A 14,528-nucleotide genomic window follows, 5' to 3' on the forward strand; every position below is an offset into this window, starting at 1 on the left:
CAATACAGGGCCAGGAAATACCTCGCGTAAAAGAATATAAATACCTTGGTATATAGGTAAACGAAGGCAATAGATATATGAAAACACAGGAAGAAACAATAACAGTAAAGGGGGAGAGAAATGCGGCCATAATGGAACACGGAGCACTATGGGGATACAATAGGTACGAGGTGCGCCGGGGTACATAGAAAGGTGTAATGATTATAGTACTTGCATTTGTAAATGCGGTTGTTCGCTTGATATCAGGGGTACAACAGGACTCTATGCAACCAATGGTCAGTGGGACGCCTCGCATTGGGTGCTCAGAGGAAGACTACAAATGTAGCTGTGCAAGGTGATATGGGCTGGACAAGTTTTGAACTGAGGGAAGCTCACAGTAAAATTAATTATGAAGAATGACTGAGGAATATGGAAGAAAGTAAATGGGCTGGGAGAGTGTTTATTTATTTATTTATTATACAGCCCCACATTCGCTCAGAGAGCATAACAGTGGGGGGGGAAGTAATACATATGTTAAACAGTTGTAATTATGGTTACATAAAAAAAAAAACGGTGACGAATAATGCAGTGCAGGCAGCATAACTATCCCAAAACAAAAAGAAAAAAAAGAAGAAATGGACTATATGTACATGTATACACACATACATGGGCATACATGAACATATGAACACATATACAATCAGAAATACGTGTAGTAGGCAAGCAAACGCGAAAAATAAAAATAGAGAAAAAACATCGAAACACGCGAAATGATCACATGTCAAGTAGTTCATTGAAAAAGGCTGAATTTGATGTTTTAGAAACGGTATCTTGAGGCAGAGCATTCCATTCATTGATGGTTTTGGGAAAAAAAGAATACTTTAACAAGTTCGTTCTTGACTTCATTGGCCTTACTTTTAATGGGTGTTCACGGCGATGGGATATGTAATGCGGGTTAAGCATGTATTTTGATTTATTAATGCCAGTATTGTTGTAAAAGATCTTATGAAAGAATTTGAGACGCAAGCAGCGCCGGCGTTCGGCTAATGTCGTAAGCGCTAGGCGTATTTTCATTTGTGTGATGCTACTAGATCTGCGATAGCTCCCAGTGATAAAGCGTGCCGCTCGGTTTTGCACGCGCTCTAAAATGTACTTAAGGTTGTCCTGATAAGGGTCCCATATCGTGCACGCGTATTCAAGGATAGGCCTTACGTATGTCGTGTATAATAACTTTTTGGTTGCCAGAGGACAGGGACGAAAATTTCGAGCCAAGAACATTAGTGTGTTATTCCGATCCTGCCAAGTAAGATCGCTTGAGAAGTGAACGCCGAGGTACTTGGCCCCTGTTACATTCGAAATGGTCCAATTATTTAGCCTGTAAGAATGGGAGGTATTGGGAGGAATGGGGAGGAATGGGAGGTATTACACGAATAACATGTTGATTCACAGTGGAGGAAAAGAACTAGCAAGGTCTCCAGCAAGTATGCAGCCTATATGGTTAACAACACAGCAACAAAGAATGTAGAGCAGAAAGTCAGAGAGGCTGAGGTAATCTCATGGATGGTGGTAATAGAAAACAAACCTGCCATGAGTAACTACATAAGAGGAAAAAACTAAATCAGGAAAGAAACAATTTATGATAACTCAAAGGGAAGCTCATTATTTTCGAAGCGAGATCGGGATGCCTTAGAACACGCACTTATAAAGTGAGATATAAGAAGGAAGAAGAAGCATGTGCTTGCTGCGGTAAAGCTAGGGAAACGATGGAGCATGTTGTATTAAAATATGAAGATGTCTGCTTAGCGGTCGATTTAGGAATCACTGGCCTCCTTGATGCCCTTGGGTTCAGTGAGAGCAAGAGGAAAGTAAACATGTCTGCAATAGAGATTAGTAAGAGGTGGTTGGAAGATTGGTGGAAGAAAAGTAGGGAAACTACAGACAATGGAGGCGTACAAAAACAAAGTTCACAATAGGGGTTCAGAAACTTTGGTTATGGGAATTCATCTTGTTTTTTTTTTTTTCTTTAACGTAGGTAGGACACTAGGCAAGAAAATAACAAGAACAAGAGCAGCACTGTACACCTCACCGTGCGGTCCCAGCATAAATGCAATTTTGTGACCGGTTGCACCGACCACCCGCGTGTGATGTGGCTTGTGGCGATGGGTGGCTGGAGCGTAAATGGGAGCGAAGGTGTTTATGCGGACCATGTGCCATCGTTGTTGGATTTCGCTAAAACTGTCACCATCAGCAATGGCTTGAGCGTCGTCGTTTTCTTCCACAGCTGGCTCTGTTGCCGCTCGTCATTCCAGCGTATAATTTCTCCTTGCTTCTGTCGTCCTAATGCGGAGGCCGTGTTTACAAAGTTATGCGCCATTGCTTAAGGGGGTATGAGCCATTCATTGTCTTATGTGATGGACAGATTTAATTTTGAAGCGCAAGGTTGTGATCGTGAAAAGTAAACACCGTCATCTGCCGTCAACTCAAGAGCAAGCAATGCAAGATTCAACGTTTCCACACCATGTACTGCAAGCGGAGGAAGCGCACCAAGCAGAGCAGACACAACAGATGACAACTCAAGATCAAGCGGTAGAAGAGACAACACAAGACCAAGCAAATACAACATTACACACAAAATGAATAAAAAAAACAATGGATAGTTTTCATTTCAAGCCACCAAACCTTGTTCTCATTATTGGCGCACAAAAATGGGGAGAGGCAACTTGCATGCGAAAAAAGAAAGCACGGCAAAACAGACAGAAGCCTTATGCACCAAAAGAAAAACATTGGGAGAACTGCAAAAGAAAAGCACTCCTAAAGCATGCTCACCACGCAATGCACACAAAAGTGAAAATGAGGTGAAAGAATAGTGAAACAAAACATTTACAATGTAGACTGCTTGTGAAGTTTGACTTGCATGGTGTAACACTTGGTGTAACAAACACAGCTTCGCTGTTTGACCATCTCCATGGACCGGAATGGGTGGTGATTTTTATCACAGACAGTCTGTGCAGAAAAATTTTTTATGGTTTTACTTGCTTTGGTACACCCGCGACCCTTGTCTGCCGGTTCCAGTTATAGTTTTAGCCAGGTAAACTGCTATGTTTAACATTGTCTTTTAAAAGTGACACATAATATTTGTCACAGAAGCTGCCTAGCTATCTGCAGCATGAAGCTACGTAAGAAAATTTTATTGATAGTGTGTCATTTTATCTGCACTTCTTCTTGGCGGAATATTGATCAGGGACAATTATCAAAGAAAACACTATTATAGTGAAATAAACCAGGTTCCTTAACTGCATGGCGTGAAGAGATGCGGGTGACCAATGCACTTCTATCTAAATCTAAGGGTACATAGACATATATATCCATGACATATATATGCAAGAGAAAAATTATAAAAAATTATAAATTGATTGAAAAAGTGAAAACTCCTGACCAGAATAAGTGTGTTTCGTTTAAAAGCTGCACCAGCCCCTGGTGAACCAGTCAACTTTCCGAGAAAAGCAGTCAGGGCAATTCTTGGATGTTAATATGAACAACAGTGTTAGGAGAAAGATATTGCATATGTACTCGGACTAAATCAAGAAGACCGGAAAGTTTTTACCAATGTAGTCTCCATGGCTTGTCTGGCGATCTCCTTAAACGTGCCTGCAGGCAAATTGAAGTAGAAACATATAGTAGTCTAATCAAGTGGTATTTGCTATTCAGATCGTATTCCACTTCAGAATTCACTATTAAAAATTATTGAATAGCTGTTTCTATTCAAATGTAACGCATACCGCACTTTTGAAGCCTCGAAGGTGAGGGGCCGATGCAATGAGGACTCTTATTCCAAATGATTGTGCTGCTGGAGAGTCGTGGCTGTTGTGCAGAGGTGCATCATGCAGTTCCTGAAAGAATTAATGCATGGATATTGATGGGTTCTGCTGAACAAGTTCTTAGCTGTCATTCAATATAAACGCTCCATTTGGGGCAGCTTGTAAATCTGCTAACTTGATTCAGGCAAGGAAAATATTTTTTTTGACAGTCTCGCCATATCTGCAATTCATTAAAACTGGGTGCCCAATGTGGTACCACACTTCTTCACCGAACATATAGCAGATCTACAAATATCTCTACGTTTATCTGAGGCATGCCGTTTCTCTAATTGCTTCAATACTGTCCTTATGAAAGTGCACTGGATAGATGAAAGCAGCCATTTATAATACAGAAGCTGCTTAATTGAGTGGACGTACAGTTGGGAACGGCATTACATTTAGGTATGAAATATAAGATAAACGTAACATGTTTTTCTCAGAAATCACTCGAGAATAATTTCTTTCGTTTACGTCCCTAGAAAAAAGCCGAAGGGCACAGCTATTTCCTTCTTTTCTGGCATTTTTGTCTGGCGATATGATTACGAGGCGTCCTGGGGCCGAATCTTATAACGGTTCGGTTGGGGAACCGTTCTTTTGGCCTCACCTGATTGGCCAAAATTTTGATTACGTCACAGGTCGTCAGAGGCAGCGGGGCGGTATCGCAATTTTCGAAAACGTCACACATCTGTCAATCACCTTCAAAGCGAACCGGTCATAGGAACCGGAGAAGGGGTAGTCCGCTTTGGGTTCTGTTGCTGTGGCTTGGCTGTTGGCTTGTGACCCTGGCCGCGCGCGCCGGTCGCGCGCCCCCGGAGACGCGCGGGCGTCGCGCGCGCGTGCGTTGGTTGCTTCACTTGCCTTCGTCGTCTGCTTAGCGTTGCTCTTTCGGTGTCGACCACGGCTGGAAATGCGATACGCTTTCGAAGAAGTGACGGATAATGAGTTGCACCGCCCTTGCTGGCTTTCTAAGTAGACCTTTTGCAAGCTACGCTATCAAATGGAGGAGACTCAGGTGCAAGCGTACGAGTGGCCATTCCACGCAGAGGAAGGGATATTGCCCGCTGCGGTTCATCGCCGCAGGCCTGCAGCTCCCAGAGCTCAGTCGGACGCGAAGCATTAATCGGAATTGCCTAGATCTCTGCTGCCGGCATTGTCCACAAAGTTGCATTAAGAGGAAGCTTTAGCTCGGGTGCTCGTACCTAAATATACATAGAAGGAGAATTCGTTTTTCTCAGGAACCACTCATTTAACAGAAAAACTTAAATTCTAGAGACTGCTGGTTTCGAATTTTTCATTTAGGTTGTGAATTCTTTATTAAAAATTGGCATACCGTATTTTCGCGATTCTAAGCATCCCCCCCCCCTCTCTATTTTCGCGATAAAATTGGGAAAAAAGTTTGCATGCGATTCTAGGCACCCCTCCATTTGTTAGGAAGAGCGTGTAGCCAAGGCCGCCAAGCGCACTTGCTCACTCTGTCATCGATCGAGCCGGAGCCGCCGGAGTCCCGAGGTGCCACGCGGAGTCCGCGGCACGAGTACGCCGTACAGCCGGACTGTACGGCGAAAGCTGCAGAAATCGTCCCTATCAACCATGGCAAAGTGGATTTCGGACGCGTGGAAGCGGGTCCAAGTGGACGTTGTGGTCAAATCATTTTAAGAAGTGCTCGATCCCGAACCACTTCGACGGAACGGAAGACGACCTGCTGTGGGATACCGAGAGCGGCCCAGTGTATGAGAGCATTGAAGAACATTTATCCTCACACGTGCATGTCACTTTTGTAAATGCCTGCAGTGCCTGTGTGTTACGCGCATTTCTCTCTGAACCGAACCATAATTGCACGGGGTGCGTAGGCTCACTTTAATTTGACTCGCCCTCGTACATTAGAAACACGAAGATACAATGCAATATACAAATGCGAAGATACAGCTTGATAAAGGGCAAAAAGTGTCTCTGGAAACAAAGCTCACTGCACGTATACACAAAACCTCGCAACAAGGTATCTAAATATACGTATATGTCTTCAATAAATCTACGTATCTAAGAAAAAGTCACTGCATATGATGCATCAAACAAGGCCAATAAACATGTTGCGCACTCACAGATTCACGGAATCCTAGATCCCGCCCCCATTCAATGTACTCCCCCCGATGTCCGCAATGGATGGCGGCGCGCTTGCTCCCCGCTTTTCTCCTTTGCGCGCTGAGCCACCATCGCTGGCTCGCTCATTCCACCAACCCCCACCACTACGCTTTCACTCGCACAAACAGCATGCGGCACGCGGCCACGCTGTTATCGCCCTTGGACTTTATAGGAAACATGAGGGCGACGGCGAAGGCAGAAATGCGCCTGGAGTCTCCATATAAATGCTATCGGAATAAGAGTATCCGGCAATTGAAGCGTCCCGTGGCCCATTACTTTCTGCAAAAGGAGTAACAAAATCGAACTTTTACCGTGCGACATTTCGCTGTGTCGCAACAATGTATGTTTTTTTTTTCCTTTTGAGTGGCGGGGCCACCGAAATGAACAAACTCAAAGGAAAGTATGTTGGCCAGAATGAAATGCCTACATTGTGCACCTAATTTGGCTACCTTAGGGATATCGAAGAAAATGTGAGACGCTTGGTCCACCGAAAGCCATAGACATACTTCTCGGTATCCTACACCGGTGAGTCAAGATTTTCCGGAGAGGTTGCGCTCAAGCGAACGCGTTGCAATCCGTCGAGTCCCCGCAGTGATGGCGGCGAGCGACCACTGTTTGTTTTTTATGCGAAGCATATTAACGTAGGTTTCGGGCCTTCGCGCGACGCCCGGCGGTGGCCACCATTGACCCTGAAGTGGGGTCACGTGACATGACGTCACGTGATGACGTCACACAGGCTGCAGATGAGGCCTCACATCGCGCCGTCGGTCGCCTCCCGGCGGTGGCCACCATTGACCCTGAAGTGAGATCACATGATGTGACGTCACGTGATGACGTCACACCGGCTGCAGATGGGGCCTCATATCGCGCCGTCGGACGTCGCCCGGCGGAGGCCTCCACGCTTCGGTTCGCGCCGTCGCGCGCGACGCGGCGGCGGCGCCACCATCGCTGCATCACGTGATATGTGACGTCACGCCAGGGATGAAGCGGCGCGCGCCCGCCGTCGCGTCAGTCTCTGTGCCCGCAACCGCGCCAGCGTCTTTGCGCCGGGCGTGTATGCGGTCAAGATGCCTCCAAACGCTAAGGATACGCTAAGGTTAAGCCCAGTGGATGCGAAGCATCCACTTGGCTTAACCTTGATAAGCCTCCAATTTTTTTCTAGTCTGTTAGCCAGAAAGCGTCCAAAACTCTGCAAGGCGAAAATCCACTCGGCCAGAGAAAACCGAACGCGCATCTTCGAAGTGCGCCGCGCAGTGGTCGGGGCAACACCAGAAAAACGCATGTGCTCTGGCTGGCTCTGGCAGCCCGCGGGTAGAATAGCGAGAACAAAAAAAGTGAAGAGGCTCAATGGGTCCTCGCAAATAAAAGTCAAAGTAGAAAAAATAAATAAGAACGTAGTTACCTTGACTGGGTTTAGTGTCTTGACATGAATGCTTTGGCGTAGGTGAAAAAAATGTTTATTTGCTTTTATGTGACATGACGGTACAAATAAACCACCACAACGTTTCGTCTCATTGGACCACGCTGCGTGCTTTGTCAACTTGTCTGATAGTGCGTTGATTTGTCTTGTCTCGTTGTATGTTCCAATGTAAGATTTTAGAAAAGTCAATGCATCTTTGGCGACAAATGTTTGAAACATTAAACCGACAAAGTTCCGCAATTTAAAATCTAAAGCCCAATATTGGAAATGTCAATGCACCTTTCACATCAAAAGTTTATGAGAATTTTATACATATAAAGTTTCGGAATTGACATACATGCGCTCCGTAGATTCCGCGGCCTCCGCGAAATGCCGCGGTGAGCCCGTTCGCCATCAAAACGCCCTTGAAACTTTGTGCTCAGATGGGGCTGCTTAGCGTTATGCGACTCCCAGTGCATGGGCGTTGCCGCGAAATCCAGCCCTAGTTCGCAATGTTCGCGGTGAAATGCCTTTTCGAGCATCAAAAAGACCATTCTAGACAAAATCCAGAATGATTTCCGGCGCCTGGGGTTGCTTTGGCCGGCGGTGCATGGACAGCACGAAAAAATTTCGAGGAGTGGGGGCTGAAACTCCATAAGCCCCCCCCCCCCCGGCTACACCTCTGAGAGTTTCATGTAGTAACTCTATGGGATGGATGGATGTTATGCAGGCTGCGTCCCCTTTGGAACAGGGTGTTGGGTTGCACCATGCTATTACACTGCCTAATGTACTACCTAAGTAAAAAAAAAAAAGGAAAAAGAGAAGCAACGATGAACTCCCACAAGCAAATTTCCTGACCCTCTATTGTGAACTTTGCTTTTGTATACGTCTCGTTTTTTGTCATTTCCCTACTTTTCTTCCACCAATCTTCCAATCGTCTCTTAATTACTAATCTCTATTGCGGACATGCTTACTTTACCCTATTGATCGCTATAACACCTACAGGGAAATCTGGCGACACCTTCATAAAAGGGTTCAATTCAGTCATATTACATCTTCCTATGAAGTTTACTCACCTACAATGCATAACCAAGCGAAGAAAAGCAAGAACAGACGACAAACCGTTTCAAAGCAAGCGCGGATCGTCTGTCCTCCAACTTCCGCTGATACTTTTTACGTATCATATTTGTACGTGCAATAACAAGTCGTCATAGTTAAACAAAACATGTTTTTTCGTAATAATAGAGCTAAAACAGCTTTTTATGTGCTGTTTTAGTAGAAAATGAATCGTGACAGATGGAGTACTGGTGCTTGCCATGCGCGTCTTCGAAGTGTCCTGGCTCTCCGAAAACGATGCCAATCCGAAGTCACAATATACCGGCATTCCATAGAGTTTCCATCGTTTCTATATGGTTTCTATGCGGCGTTCCCATACCATACCATTAAAGCCCCTCAATCTGTACTTCCCTCCTCCTCCGCTCAGCGCTGCCTCGACGGTGGCGCTGCCCGTGCTGGCCCTGCTGTAGCAGACGACGGCTGACACGCTACCGGAGGAAATCTGCGGAAAAGTTTCGTTCGCGCCCTGAGGAGCAGTTTTTTAAATCGAGATCCTGCTTCGTCAGTCGGTAACTGGCGTTAAGAATGTCGTGCTGGAATTTCGGAAAACATAGAGAAAAGGACCATTATTTAAGGCATAAAGCACGCGCACGTTGAGAGTTCGTGTTGCTGAAACACGATCGCATGCACGCGGTGTGCTCAAACACGCGCGTGATTGCCAGAGTTTCAGGTTTTGACAGCGTGAAAGTATGTGTACGTGGTTTCGTAGGTTCACATATAGTGCATATGACGCATGCGATACTCATTTACTTAATCGGACGCATAAAAATGTTAACGTTAAGCAGTAAAAATGTTAATCCTTATCAGCGGGCCTGCGGTCCTTTCCGGCCTTTCTCAGCCATTATAATCCTGCACACAAAACGTGCGAGTAGCCGCTGCTGATGCCTCTAATATTGAGGAGGCATCAGCAGCAGCCGGGATAGAGGAAAAATGCAAGAGGCTGTGGAGAGATTCCTCGTTGGTGTTCCGTAATTCTCCTCGCACGGGCGCGGTATGTTGCAGCAGTCGCGGGGCGCTTTGGTAATCGCGACGATAGTTGCTTCTTTTTTTTTTTTATAAGTACTGCTACAGGAGGGCACATGTAACGGCTAATAACAGAGGCCCCTCTGGAGAGCACGTACATTACAGTGTTCCCGTTGCCGCTTTGGTGCCCTGGAGGCGCCGTCAATAATACGAAATAATGACACTTTGTTACAACTAGTAAATAAAATCTAATAAATAAATACAATCACGCCGAGGCGCCAACTTCTGGCGCAGCGCTACCGCGCCCGCGCGAGAATCACGAAACACCAACGAGGAATTTACCGGCCCACGTACAACTATGATCAAAGTGCATGTTAAACATCCCCAGGTGAGTGAGTGAGTGAAGAAACTTTGTTATGAATGCCTGCAGAACGGTTAGCCTTACCCTGTTAGGGAGCGTTACCGTGACATCCCCAGGTGAATTAACTAAATAAAATTATCCGGAACCCATCCACTACGTACGACCTCCATCATAGCTTTTGTCGCTTCGGGACGTTAAAAACGTTAATCACCACAAACCAAATCAATATATGCGGGCGTACATTCGAAGCTAAACGACTGCGTCCGTAAGTCATAGTGAGCCTTGCAAAAGCGTTGAGAATGTGCTAACTTCTGGTGGAGCTCAAAACATAGCATGAATAAAATTGCTTTTATGTCACAGACCAGCTGCAGATGCGTATACACTTTCGCCACAAGACGAAACTACATGAAACAAAGAGAGCACATTCGAAAAAAAGTCAACCTAAACGCGCTAAAAGCACGCACAGCATATGAACACGTACACTTTTTCGAAGCGGCAGGCGTGAACCAGGCTCAAAAGAAGTTGTTGTGAGAGGAACCGTGGCACTTCACAAAGCCGTGCTTTTTTTGCCACTTCCTCGAAGTCAGCCTTCCCGATCCTATGTATCCACACCTTTCTTCTTTGTGCGTTGCGCTCGCCGGATGGTAAAGAAAGAAGCATTTTGCCGTCACTGTTTTGAATATTGTAACAGCGCTAACGCATGCATCCACAGAGTAACAAGGACGAGACGCTTGTGTCTCGTCCTTGTTAAAGCCCCTCCCTACACGTTTCCGCCGACCAGCAGTGGTGCGGAACTACGCGGAACGCCACCACCGCCGCGCGTGGATGGAGGGGCTTTAAAGGGACATTAAAGGTTAATATTAGATCAACGTGGACTGTTGAAATACCATCCCAGAAACATTGAAACGCTTGTTTCGTCCGAAAAAGAGACTGTTTTAGAATAGGGGCCCCAAACGTTTTGGGGCCCCAAAGAAATAGCGTCGAAGCCACTGCGCATGCGGGAGACGCAAACTGCCTTTGGGTTTTGCGTTGGCAACGCTATTTCACCGATTTAGCGGGAGCCCCGTGGCGAGAGCCCAAATAGCGGTCTCAAAAGCTTTGCGTCAACAAACATGGCGGCACCCATCGAAGCGACGGCTCTAACCTAGCACCAATTTGGGTTTGATTCGCGGTAACGCGTGAAGTTCGCAAGCTAGGAGAAGTGACTGCGGTTATCGCTTTCTCTCAACTAGCGTGTGTTATGAATCCATTAGACGCCGCTAATTCCGAATTCGAGTGCGGATTTTATGGCTCGTAGGCCTAACATGGCTAAGCTTGGCTGGTGAAGGCATGTAAAGTTGGGTTTGTTGTTCAAAACTAAGCGCAACTAATTGTTTGCTGCTTGAAGAATAACCTCTAAATTGTAATTAAACGCGAATACGCGCAAGTAAAAATTACTATTCCTCTCATAGAATGGTATATTTTATTTAATTATTTCTAATAGCTTTTCTTAGACGCCGTAGTGGCGCTGTCAGCGCAAGACGCTATTCGAAAACGCAAAGCCTTATTCTAAAACTCCTCACTCCTGCGTGCCCCAATGCTAACACCCGCAAAGCTCTTTGGGGCCACAAAATATTGGGGCCCCTATTCTAAAACTCTCTACTTATTTTAAGAGAAAATGCATTCTGAAGCGTCCGCGTACCTCTAGCGCAGTTCAAATCACCCGCCCTCCGATCGAGGAATGTCGACGTCATGGTCTCATGACGTCAACAATGACATCAGTGACATTGCGCCGTCGGTACAAAACGCAAACGCGCGTCCAGAAACAGAGCCAAGACAGAGCCGACAGCAGCGCGAAAGCGGAACCATGGTGGCTAGCGGAAGGGAAAGCGCGCGACGATAAACTGGTTCTTTATTTTATGACGCCAACTTCGACGCTCGTTGCAATGGATGACCCTAACAAGGACACGTTGGCTCGCCATGCTGGGCTCGAGTTCAGCGATTTAAGCACTCATGAACGTAACTGCCTGTGTCTTTGCGTACTACTACGACGGCGGTCTACTTTGAAAGGCACTCCACGCGACTTCAGTAAGTCGGCGTTGAACTCGTAATCCTCTGGACGAAAGTGCAGCGAGCACAGTACGTGATTTTTCGGCTCTTTGACAGCGCGCTGTGGCAGAGGTACGGCACTTAACCACTTCGAACGGAGAGGTTCACTCGTTGGCACACAGTGATAAGTAACGTTGGATTCGCCGCTGCAACTGCCTTTGGCCAAGTTCCGCGGACCGTTAGCGCATCCCACGACATCACATGGACGTGGCATTCCTTGTTCCACATGCAAGTTTCGCGAGCCGGCAGGACCACCGCAGCACGACGCGATAAAGAAACAACTGAAACTCCAAAGCGCGCGCGGCGCAAAGTCGAACGCGCAGAATCGAGCGAAAACGAAACCTTTCGATCACCCATACTACTCAAGGGTAACGTCAAAATGTTATTTTTTCTTCATAGAAGTAGACAAGTAGCATTTTCTTCCGTCTTATCATCTAATGAAATGATCTTTTTAATACGAGTAGTTGAGTGCTATGGACATAAATTATGATGAGGGCTAGTACCGTAATGGGTAATGTCGCTGGGGGTCTCAAATCGTGTCATGCATTTACCTCAATTTCTCGGTTACTAAAGCTCTGTTAGCGATTATATTGACGCCTTAGATGTTCTAGAGCATTGCTTTATCACTTTACGGTGGCTTTCTGGTAACCTTTAGTGTAACACAGTTAAACAAAAATAAAAAGCTGAGCATGATGGCAACTGCCATCAACCCGTTTCAAAGGGAACGCTCCTACCTACCTTCAATTCATCCATCTATCCATAAAGTTTCCTACAAACATTTTTGAAAATTTTTTGTAAGAAACTCTATGCATCTATCCATTTAGTCCATGGCTCCGTGCTTTGTGAATACATATGTTAACACTGTTAAGGCGCGTCCACGTTACCGACCCGGCAACTCGCCTGACGCCGTTTGCCGCTCGCAATCCGCCGTGCGAAGGCGGTTTTGCCATAGAGCAAGAAATTGTTTTGCTCTCGAACGGCGAGATTTTCTTGCCGTTCGGAGCAATGCCTCCTATAACTATATGCCTGGAACGTCGCTCTCTTTTCCACGGGGAGCTCTCTGCCGAGTGTTGCTACCATACGCCGCAGGACGGCGCGCGCCACCGTACCGGTCCCCATGACAACCACAGCCGCCGCCGCCGAAAGCTCACGACGCGCCAGCCGCTTGGCTGCCGACGTCGCTCCCGGTAGCCGCGCCACCGGCGTGCTTACAAGGGCTAGCCGCAAGAGGCGCTCGCCACCGTACCAAAAGGAGGAGAGTACAGGCGAGAGAAGGGCAGCGCGTTTTCGGCTCACGTTCCAGGCATAGAAGGAGGATGGGACGAGCGTGGGGCGAGAACCCATTTCTGCGCCTGCCGTACGGCGACATGGCCAATCAGCGACCGAGGAGTGGTTGCCATGGCTACGTCACCGCGCCGCCGCTTGAGGTCCCGCGCTCGGCACCGTCTGCTAGGGTCCACATTTGTGTGTGTACGCTCTCCGATAAACACAAATGGAATTCCCGATCGAGAGATTTTTCGAAGTCGTGCGGCAGTGTCCGTTTTTATATGATAAAACAAAGCCCGAATACAAGGACATGGAACCGAAAATGAACAAGTGGCACCTAATCGGAAAGGAATTTGCAATAACAGGTAAGCACATGTATGCACGTACGTAGCATCTCCTTCGCCCGCGCTGCGGAAGGACATACTGTGCACGCGGGCTGAGACAATGCTACTATTTTCTTTAGGTCATCAGGCTATGATGAAGTTCAGGCATGCGAGAGATCGCTGGAACAAAATAACAACGGAGCAAGATCGCACCGCGCGAAGTGGCGCTGGAGGCAGCGCTGCGCGAACAAGACTCCCAAGTGGGCGCTGTATGGTATCGTCGATAACATACTGAGGGGCACAGCTCACTACTCCGAGAGGTAAAGTTCAGCGTACATTTATCGTTATTGCCTGGTCATGCAGAGCTACACGACGGCGCGCGCTGTTGACAGTTTTGTTTTACAACGCTGTTGCGTGCACGTATAGAAAAGGCAGTGCGCGCTGTCGGAGTCGCTGCATGCTTGTTTTTCAATCAGCTGTTGCTTACGCTTTTCACGCCTCTTCTTTTTTATCTCTCAGGGCTTCCAATAATATACCGGAGCCAGAACAAAGGTACCTGGTAACCAGCGGCGATATATGTAGCACATCTGTTAAAGATTACAATGAATGACCATTTTATGTTTTTCTTTCGCAAATTGTTTTAACAGCTGCTTTTTTGCAGGTCAGTGCTGCGCTGCAGCGTAAGCACCCCACTTCACGAGGGGTAAGTATGTACAAATTATTTGCAGTCATTTCGCGAGTCAAAAATGGATAGCAATTTATTCTCTGTACTGCTGCAGTGACCCAAGTGATGAGTCGACGGCTCAAACACTATGTTCGCAAATGTAAGTGTGCTCAGAGCTACTTCTGTATTGCCAACCTGACATCTTTTGTCTGCAATGAAGGTGCCCCGAAGGTGCAAACACAGCGGCTTCTGATGAAGACATCAGGCAAGTGCTTATTGTGGCCGTTAACGGGTTTACCAACATATGCCCACTGCCTTCAACCTGAATCTACCAAGATAGTTTACGGTGCAGCATGACCATGCTCTGGAAACA

The 14,528-nt window shown here is 46.8% G+C and overlaps 1 long non-coding RNA gene across 1 annotated transcript; it reads left to right on the forward strand.

The window, feature by feature from the left end:
- Positions 1–13,656: 13,656 nt before the first annotated feature.
- Positions 13,657–14,194, forward strand: LOC142577700 (uncharacterized). The gene is made up of 3 exons (XR_012827049.1): positions 13,657–13,811; positions 14,011–14,043; positions 14,153–14,194. It is a non-coding gene; the product is annotated as an uncharacterized LOC142577700 (long non-coding RNA).
- The last annotated feature ends 334 nt before the right edge of the window (positions 14,195–14,528 follow it).

The sequence above is a fragment of the Dermacentor variabilis genome, chromosome 4 (genome assembly GCF_050947875.1).
Source record: "Dermacentor variabilis isolate Ectoservices chromosome 4, ASM5094787v1, whole genome shotgun sequence".
NCBI lineage: Eukaryota > Metazoa > Arthropoda > Arachnida > Ixodida > Ixodidae > Dermacentor > Dermacentor variabilis.